The following is a 10,769-nucleotide window of genomic DNA, read 5'->3' on the forward strand; positions in this document are numbered from 1 at the left end:
CGGATAAAGTCATGCTACTTATTTTCCCTCATGTCTGGCCCCTGCTGGTTCAGGTCTTGGTCCATAATCACTGAAATTCATGATAGTCAAGGTCTGGTCATATTACAGGACGAAGTCATTTTTATTGTTGGGTCTAGGAAATCATCAATGTGGTCTTTGAAAAACATGTCCAGAACAAGCCATGTAGGCTAGAGGGAGACCTTATACAGATATAGTTCCGAAAGCTTCATCATCACCTAAAGAGACATCGACTCTTCTTCAAAACTCTGTTTTAAAGAAAAGTCAAACAAGGTCAACTATGACAAAATTTTCCAAAAGATCACTAGATGACTTTTTCAGATGCAGTCATGGTTTTCATGGCCAAATGCCCAGTCACACAGTCCCCGCAAAGAAATGCCGAAAATTTCATCATGAGAGCCAAAATTTCAAAGAAAAATGAAAATTAGGGTGTTTTAAAGTCAATGAAAAAAGTGCAAAACATAAACATTAGAAAGTGGGTTTTAAAAGAAGAAAAAATCAAACCCATCTCTCTCAAGCCTATATATACTTGTTTTTTCCCAAACCAAAAACCATTTGTGCTTTGGCAAGCTTGGAGAGAAATTACAAAGGCGAGAGAGCAAATTCATGAGGGTTTGAGTGAAGGAGAGCTGGTTTCCAAAGACCGTGGCGCACACACTAGGGAGCGCGATGCACACAAAGGGCGCAGCGCACATGAAGCCTGCCCACCATTCAACTTTCTCAAGGGTGCGACGCACACCCAGCACGCGGCGCATTAGGCTTGGCACGTGACGCACACAACGAGGGCATAAAAACAAGTGAAAATCATCCCAAATCTCGGTGAAGGATAGCAAGTAAAGAGGTAGGCCATGTTGACACCTCTCCTCTCTCAAATTTGTCAATGATTTGGTGTGCATTAGATGTTTAAACGGTGCCCCAAAAGCACAAGGTCAACCATGAAAAATCATCAAGAAAAACGATAGATGGGGATGCAAAAATGTGATGATGAGCACCAAGGTCTCACTCCCCTTCCCTTGTCCCATCACTCCTCATCATTCCCAACTCCATTCCGTCATGTTTCCTAAAGAAACCACCCTAAAAGCGCCCTAAAACCCTCTCCCCTATTTTTCAAGCAAATATAGTGTGAATTTATAGTGTGCGGCGCACACACGAGGTGGCGCGACGCACTCAGGGCGCGTGGCGCATTGGGAGGTTGGCCACAGTGCAAATTCACCACTGGCGCGGCGCATTGGGTAGAGCGCGTGGCGCACAGACTTATAAGCCTAGAAATGCAATAAATTGCCCAAAATGTTTGTGAATGACCCTCAAGGTTGGAGAGGTAGCCCATCTAAATTCACCATTGGCATAAAACTTGAAGGGGAATGTTATTATGACGACCATGAAATCAAATGCAAAATTTTCTTGAAAGTAACAGAGATGATATAAAGAAGGTTAAGAAAGCTAGGGTTTTGCTACAGTGACTTTATTGCTAAAATATGCTCCTACCCTACCTCTATCAGCCAACCCCCCTGTAGCAGTTTCCCCTAATAATCACCCTAGCTCCACTCTAATCATATCCATTTGTTCCCTTTATTGCTATAGCTCAAAATATCCCAAACCCTACCCCATCAAAACCATACCCCAAACACTCCCAAATCCCTAATAAATTTCTCCTTTAAACCCCTATTCCCCTTTTCATCATTCCCCTCCTAACACTCCCTTGTTTTATTGTCCCCTTGGTGACAGCTTTTCAGAGCATCTATCAGTTTCATTGGATTCAGAGGGCAGCATAAAACTCAGGGTACAAGCAGCAGTAATGGCATCAGAAAATTCATCAGAGTATGAGGAGGGGACCCACAGCGACACATATTCAGGAGAGAGGGCCCATAGGAGACATCACCGGAGCGGCAAACATCTTAGAGATGAGCCAAACACCCTCACTGAGCTGCAGGCATGCCCACTTGCTATGTCTTGTTTCCAGCACTTGGCATGTTGTGAATTTTGTCAAAGGGTGTCGAATGTAAAACTCCATCATGAGTTGGCCCGTCTTTTTGCACTTCATCTACAGGGAGGCCAATCTGTCCTGGCTGGGGTCACCTTCACATTGACACCGGAAACCATATCAGTGGCAACAGGAATACCAAACATTGGAGAATAGTGGCACAAGAAGAAGAAGGTGGAGAGGCATCACTATGAGCCTTACATCAGGAACAGCTGCTTGAGTCAGCTCACCAGAGTTTTTCCATTCAGATTTTTGAGGGATGAGTATGCCCCACTCACGAGATTGATCATGAAGTATTTCAGTTGCGAGGGGAGGTTTTCTCGCCTTTATGCCTATCACATCCGCTTGCTCATGCACTTCACCAGGGTGCGGATGATGAGCCTCCCATTTTTCATCTGCAACAACATTGAGAAGATGAAAAACTTCATGCAGCGTAAGACCCCACGACAACAGCTAAACAATGTCTATCATTTTTCTCTCATCCGAATTTTGGTGGACCATCAGTTGGGATTACAGGGTATTGCTTGGGAGGACTTCATCTCCCGTGATTTCTTCAGCGCTCCACCGGTGATATCAGAGGCAAAACATGAGGTGGGAGGTTCTTCACATCAGTTTGATCATGAGATGGGAAGTCCTTCACATCAGTTTGAGTGCCATGAGACTGCCACCATACCAGTATACATCACATACTAGAAGGGCAGTAGACCATTGTTCGCAGCAGCAAAGCGAGTGTTATCTCCACCCAGGGTGGAAGGGGACTCACTTCCGACATCAGCACCACAGGAGCAAGGTAAGGGCAAGGAGCCAGTGTAGGAGGAAGATCCATCAGGTGAGCAAGAGACCGAGTTTGTTCTCCTCCAGATGATGAGACAGATGCAGAACCTACAAATGCTGAGCTGGGATAGATCATTCAAGAGCAGCAGTCAGTGATTGAGAACCTATCCCTAGACCTGGATAGGGCCAAGTGGAATGTACAGTATATGGAGTAGAGGAACAAGAAACATGAGGATCAGCTAGCTGAGATAGAGTTGCAAATGATCAAGGAAAACCGGCGACACATCCTGGCAGCAGAAGGTAGACTTATGGAGCAAAGAGACGAAGACCGGGAGTATGTGCTAGAGAAAGTGAACGTTCACTTGGAGCAGCAGTTGGATAAAGAAAACAGGGAGAATGACATGCTGAGGCGCATGACTCATCACTACCAGGCCTAAAACATGAGTTCCAATGCAAGAATCAGGAGCCTAAAGGCAAAATTGAGCAAAGCGACAAAAGAGGAAAAGGAGGTAAAGGAGGCAAAGGAGCAAGATCGGCTTCAAATCTTCGCTGAGGCTTCCTTGGCATAGCATAGCACTTCATAGGGAACCTCCAGCCCAAATTTCAAAAAAATTGGGCAAATTTTGGTCACATGCAATTTTTTTGGACACAAAACAGGAAATTCCTCCCTGTGCGCCGCGCCACTAGCGCGACGCTAAAAATATAGAACTCTAATCGAGGAATGGCTTGCATATTTGGATTCAACATCGAAAAATACTACTACTAGTGTCCAGGCAAGAAATTTTGACAAGATATGGGCCTCCTAAAGGTCAAAAAACACCCAAAAATGGCCTCTTTGCCACTTTTTTGACACACAGAAAGCAGTCTTGGGAGAATGAAGATTTGGAGGGGCAAATGAGCATGAAATTGAGAAATTCTAGTGGGGTTAGAAAGTATACATGACAGGCTTTGCAACAAGCCCACTTCGGCACATTTTGGACACCTGCAAGTGACCCAAAATAGGCTCCAAAGTGGCACGATGCACAGAGAATTTGGCGCGGTGCACAGGGGAAAAAACTGCAAATTTGCTCCCGTTTCGCGAAATTTCGGGTCGCGACTACTCCAAGTGGGCCTGGTCATCTACACTTCAGTTTTTCAGCACCAAATTTGGAATTTAAAGAGTTTTCTCTCCAAATGGGCATCTATCCAAGTGGCAAAAGAATGCAAAGGGTCACCCTAGCCAAATTTCATGCTTGAGAGCGCTGCACCTGTAGCTGATGGTTGGCTCTCCATCTCCATTTCGAAATGATTTGAGTAACTTCCCAACCCCTAGGTGTTCCATATCTTCTCCACACATTCTATATATTGTATGAAAGTTATTTGCAAAGGGTTGGCTAGCTTGTAACTTCTGGGAGACTGTGGGAAAGAAACTATGTTTCTGCACTGTGTATTTTTGACAGAGAACTAATGAAAGGCAGCGGCTCTGTTTCATGAGATTCTTGTGGTTGTGAGTGTAGCAAATGTGTTCTTATGTTCCATATGTATCTTGTTATGTTTCATAATTCATTTCATGTTTCATTTCAGTGAAATTTTCTAAGTGAGATTAGGTAGAATTCAATTTATATTGTTCTGCCTGTGGGAAAATTTCATGTACAGTGTTACTCTTCTGTTGAAAAGGATTCATGCGACCATGCCCTTTTCACTCTCTTCAGCAATCTTTCCATTATGTGTTACCTTAAGTCGAAATTGTTGCGCTTGCCACCTACCTTGCCTCACGGAATAATCTGTGCTTTCATATTCGATTCTCTGTTCCTTGCTGAGCGCCAGTGCCATATACATCCTAGAAGCTCGGTCACTTCATAAAATCTTTTCCAAAATCCCTTTTCACTTACTAGCCTAAGGTAAATATTGCATTGTAAGTCATCTCAGACCATTTTTCCTATCCATTCACTAAGTGTGACTTGGAGAGAGCCCTCTCTTGCTCTTGTAGGGCTAGCTACCAGACTGAGCGTGGTTTGTGGTTACCCTAATTTTTGCCTTCCTTCAGCCTAAGGCAGATTTAGGTGCTAACATAGTGGCGACCATACTGGGGACAAGTTGAAAATCAAATCCCCTTGTTTCATAAGAATTCTAGGCTTCCAAATGATGAGCTTAGGATCGAAAAGGCTGAGTAAGTTGGTTGTGTCCCGTAATTTATCCCAATAGCACACTGGCTTCGAGACGATATACCAGAGCGAATCCAGACCTGGACCCTCCTCATATTTACGAAAATCCCAATTTGATCCCAAGACTCCTTTGTCAAGAAAGCACCATAACTCCCGTGTTCAAATCCCATTCATGTCCCGACATTTTTGAGTATCTTGAAGAGCTTGAGTTTGACGAACGATTTGAAATATCTTTGTTTGAGTCCAAATCCGAAAGGGCTGTTGATTATACCGTCCCTAATCTGCAATTTCTTGTAGACCTTGAAATAGAAAGAGCTAATAGATTAATCGATAATTACATTGCAACACAGCCCCAAACTCCAAGTGCAAGCCCCTTGCAAACTGTGCACACTCCTCCAACACCTCCAAGGCTAAATCCACCAAGAATGATGGCTGCCCGTTTCGCACCCCTTGTTCTGCCCCAAGTCCTAGATGACATGCCAAATGACTATCAAAGTAAAATCCCATTTTTGGATGGCACTCGTAACAATATTACAACTCAGCAACATGTGGATAAAATGGTAGATTTCTATGAACTTCATGAGATCGATGCAGAGAACGTGGCAATGAGGCTCTTTGTAAAACCTTTTGCAGGTGATGTGAGGAAATGTTAAATTGGAAACTAAGGCAAAACTCCATGTGGGTCAGCTTATTTATGGCAGCTGATAATTTTATTGGATCCCTCTCGTCGAGAGGTGTAGGATTGATCCAAAGATCATCCGATTCCGATAAGTATTTATGGAGATATGAATTTATTTTGTTTATGTAATTATAGTCAAGCCGACCAGCTCTTATGTAGGCTCTAGAAGCCCAACCGACGTGTCTATTCATCATCCTCATTTTGGTATAAATAGATGAGGATTTGATATCATTTGCACACACGTATTCTTGAGGTGATCTCCTCTCCACGTCTGGGTTTTTGAGAAGGAGAGAACCAAAAGAATACGCTGGCCTAAGAAGGAGCCCTAGCTGTAGATGATGCCCTAGCTGATCCAACGCAGTAAATTACTTATACGCTGTTCAGGAGGAGACCTTATACGCTGTAGATAGAGACTTGTTGACATAGCTTAAGAAGATAAGGAAAAACTCACATTCCTCTCTGAATTTTCAGGCGATTGAAGGAGCAGAGATCTGCATAAATGGAGAAATAAATCTAGGGTTCAACTGCTACCTCGGATGGGTATAAGGAGCAGAAGAACCCAAGCTAATCTACACTCGGCATACCTATGATTTGAAGGTGAAGTTATCAAATGGATAGAGCTGAGAAACCTGCGGATATAGATATAGTATTGACATGCGTTTTGGGATAGATACTCTCGGCATAATCATGACAACCTCGACATTACAATGAAGGGTATTCAATCTCAGAAGCAACCGCGGATAAGGGTTTGGATTTGCCTCTAGTAACCTCGACATTATCTCCAAGCATAACTTTGGTCTTGACATATCTTTGATGCAGATATTCCTGTAGCAGTCTCGGTATACATTCTCGGCATAATCATGACAACCTCGACATTACAATGAAGGGTATTCAATCTCATAAGCAACCGCGGATAAGGGTTTGGATTTTCCTCTAGTAACCTCGACATTCTCTCCAAGCATAACTTTGGTCTCGACATATCTTTGATGCAGATATTCCTGTAGCAGTCTCGGTATACATTCTCGGCATAATCATAACAAGTACAGTAGTACAGGAATCTCAAATATCTCTGAAACTTCGGGGTAATTACAATCACACAGAACTAGGATTCATCTGATATTCTTCAGAGGAAATTACAGTGGTTCAGGACTTCGAACAAGTGTAGTGGTTCAGTACTTCGGATGAGTACAGTGGTCCTATATTTCTCGGATGGGTAACTCAGAAGTAAAGCCTCTCAATGATCCTTGTCTTGGCATAATGAACGATCTCATGAAGATCTCAGTGTAGGAAGAAAACACAGTCATGGTCTCAGTATATATGTAATGATGTTATCCAACAGAGAACACTCTGTCTTGGCATACCTCCAGATGCAGTCAAGATCTCAATTATGGTCTCGGTATAGCATATACTGTCTTGACATATTTCAAGGTACAGTAATGATCTAAGCATAGTTATGATCTCGATCTTAAAGGAAAAATAGTCACAAGGAGAAGATCGATGTAAAGGAGCAGCATGGAAATCGCTGTAACAACGTGTTAAATACTGTTGTTGTAAGGCATGGATAAGCATAGTGATGGATGCAGCATGGTTGGATGCAGCATGGTGAATCAGTTGAAGTATGAGGACTGAGAAGTGTGCCTTCACCTGAGTTTAGATCTGTAGTCCTTGTCATCAGAACTATCCTGTCATCTTCATGATGAAATATATCTGATGTCTAATCTCTTATTTTGGCAAGTCAAAGTGTTGACTTCAAATGTATTTGTACCATCTCTCTCTCTGCTGAACTTTGAAGATAAAAGAAGAATTGATCAAGGGTTTCCCCATACATTGTGGGGTTTGTCCCTGGCTTGCGGCATATCTTGTGTCCTCTTGTCTTGGCTTGTCTTCTGCATATTATATTTATGTTCTATATGCAGTTTATAGTAATGATGATGTGATTGCTAACTGTGAAAATTTAAATAAATTGCTCTAGCATAGAACATACCTAATCTTAACATGGTATCAGAGTTGAGGTGAAGACAATGCCCAAGCAAGAGTGAAAAGGCAATCACCGAAGACAGTTGGGACAAGACAAAAGGATCAATGGGTTCCTCATAATTCACCTAGGGTGAAGTTGAAGCAGAGAATGTTATTACAATGGCGCAACAAAACTTCTAATGGCATCACTTCATTGGGAAGTTTAGATCTAAGGATAGGAAGGAAAGGTAGATGTGTTGGTTCGGCCCTTATGCGAAGGAGTGCCCGGATGACAGAGATGTGGGTCATCAAAGACAATGGTTGTCTCTTCCACGAAAGTAAGGAACCCCAAAATCTCTTTTATGTACCTGATCACATGAAGAACCTGATGTCCATCTCGGAGATGGAAGTCAAAGGTTACAGGATGGAACTTATCGATGGAAAGGTACGTGTTTGAAAATCTTTCAAAGATGTTTTTGAGTTCAGGGTTGTATCAAGTTGCAGGAAGTCCATTGGGGACCATGTCCATTGACTCAGCACTGAAGGTCTGTGAGTCAGATGGTGACTTGGATGCCTGAATTCAAAAAGGAGCATGAAAGTACATGTCTGAAATGTACCGAAGGAAAATATTATAAGGGTACCATTCCCCTCATGCAACAGGTTCACAGGTTTGGAACAACCCGAGGAGTCTGAGAATCATGATCAAGGAATCTCATGTATACAGGTGGAAGAAAGCCCTCTATGGCTTGAAGAAAAACACCTCAGGCATAATATGAGAGGATTGATAGCTGTCATTGAGATTCACTAGGAGTGAAACCGATCCAAACCTTTACTCGAAGGTTGTGGATGATAAACCTATCGTACCGGCACCTATGTCTGACAGGTGTAGACCCTCTCATTTATAGGAGACAGAGGGAGTTGGATTCTGAATATGGGAAGATAAGATGCAAGCTTGTGACTACTCGAGGATCTTAACTTTCAGAAGTTATATGGTAATGATGTCAGACCAGATTTGGGAAATGCCTTTGAGTTTCATAAACTCATTCGCATTGATGTTCTTGGAGAACCTCCGTTCGAACATATGTGTTGCAGTTAGCATGGTGAGCTCATATTTGGTTGAGCCTCACTGGATTGGTACCAAGAATCTTCTGAGATATCTTCAGGGCACAATCTGTCATGGATTGAGATACACTGCTGGAAATATGAAACCACATGATTATGAAGGGTGGGCAGGCAGTGTGGAGGATCACTAAAGCACTTCTCAGTGCTGTTTCTCTTTGGAATCTACCTCGTTATCCTGGATGAGCAGGAAGTAGAAGTCGGTGACTTAAGCACCACCAAGGCAAAATACATTGCTGATAGTATGGCCTTCTGTGAGGCAGTCTGGTTGCTGAAGCCCTTCAATGAGTTGTTTGTACACATGATGAATACCACTGTGATTCTCTGTGACAACCAGAGATGGGATTCGATTATTGCGAAATCCCGTATTTGACAATTGCTCCAGCAGATAGACATCGAATACTACCTTATCTATGGTAAGTCGATGATCGAGGAGGCTCCATCGCATTAAGATGATGTTCAGGTTAGAGCCCCATGGAAAGACCAAATTTGTGATTTTCCCGAATGACTTGGAGTCATCGAGAGACCTTTGTAAAATGGTCCTGCATACATTGAGCTCTGGGAGCTTTGGGGGGCTTGCAGTTCTATTGGAGCAACATCCGACCGCAGGGTGACTCAACCTCCCCTGTTGGTGCACGCTGGAACAAGATCATTCGCTCTCTTGTGGGACAAGATGATTCGCTCTCTTGTGTAGCAGGATAATTAGTTCTCTTGTGAGGCTTGGATTGATGTGTTCTCCATGGCGATTGTAGCAGGATTGATGTGTTCTCCTGTGAGGCCTGGATTGATGTGTTCTCCATGGCAGCCTGGATTGATGTGTTCTCCATGGTAATTGTAGTAGGATTGATGTGTTCTCCTGTGAGATCAAGATTGATTAAGTTCTCCTGTCGAGGCATCCTACCCATGTAGTCTGGGACTCATGGGAAGTACCTCTCATCTGATCAATGAGCAGGGAAATGAAGTTAGGGACCATAGTAGTATCGATGGACACATCATTGTATCTACCGTACTCCCTACGCTAGGATGTACTCTATTGATATGGGATCAATGATATTGGTCTGGGACCAGTGGTAGGAGTTGTACATACTATGACGCTGACTTCAGGTCGGCTGAGACTGGTCTGGGACCGGTGGTAGATACTCCGAGACTGACTTCGTGTCAGTGCAGGACTGGTCTGGGACCAATGAGAGTCGTACCTACTATGATGCTGACTTTGGTTCGGTTGAGACTGGTCTAGGAACAGTGTTACGTACTTTGAGTCTGACTTTGGGTAAGTGGAGAATGGTATGAGACATTCTCGATCAATTCTTCTTCTTATTCATAGTTCAGCAGAGCTAGCAGAGCCAGCAGAGTTGAGCAGAGCCAGCAGAGCTGAGCAAGAGCAGAGCAGAGCCAGCAGAGCTGGGCAGAACAGTGCAGGGAATTGATGGCAGAGATAGTACAGTCGGACATATGGATCAGCAGATGGAGTTTCCCCTAGTTGAGAGGGAGTGTTAAATTGGAAACTAGGGCAAAACTCCATGTGGGTCAGCTTATTTATGGCAGCTGATAATTTTATTGGATCCCTCTCGTCAAGAGGTGTAGGATTGATCCAAAGATCATCCAATTCTGATAAGTATTTATGGAGATATGAATTTGTTTTGTTTATGTAATTATAGTCAAGCCGACCAGCTCTTATGTAGGCTCTAGAAGCCCAGCCGACATGTCTATTCATCATCCTCATTTTGGTATAAATAGATGAGGATTTGGTATCATTTGCACACACGTATTCTTGAGGTGATCTCCTCTCCACGTCTGGGTTTTTGAGAAGGAGAGAACCAAAAGAACACGCTGGCCTAAGAAGGAGCCCTAGCTGCAGATGATGCCCTAGCTGCAGATGATGCCCTAGCTGATCCAAGGCAGTCAATTACTTATACGCTGTTCAGGAGGAGACCTTATATGCTGTACATAGAGACTTGTTGACATAGCTTAAGAAGATAAGGAAAAACTCGCATTCCTCTCTGACTTTTCAGGTGATTGAAGGAGCAGAGATATGCATAAATGGAGAAATAAATCTAGGGTTCAACTGCTACCTCGGATGCGTATAAGGAGCAGAAGA

Source organism: Pinus tabuliformis, chromosome 5_1 (assembly GCF_031772625.1).
Source record: "Pinus tabuliformis cultivar Carrire ecotype Pingquan chromosome 5_1, CPIR1, whole genome shotgun sequence".
Taxonomy (NCBI): domain Eukaryota; kingdom Viridiplantae; phylum Streptophyta; class Pinopsida; order Pinales; family Pinaceae; genus Pinus; species Pinus tabuliformis.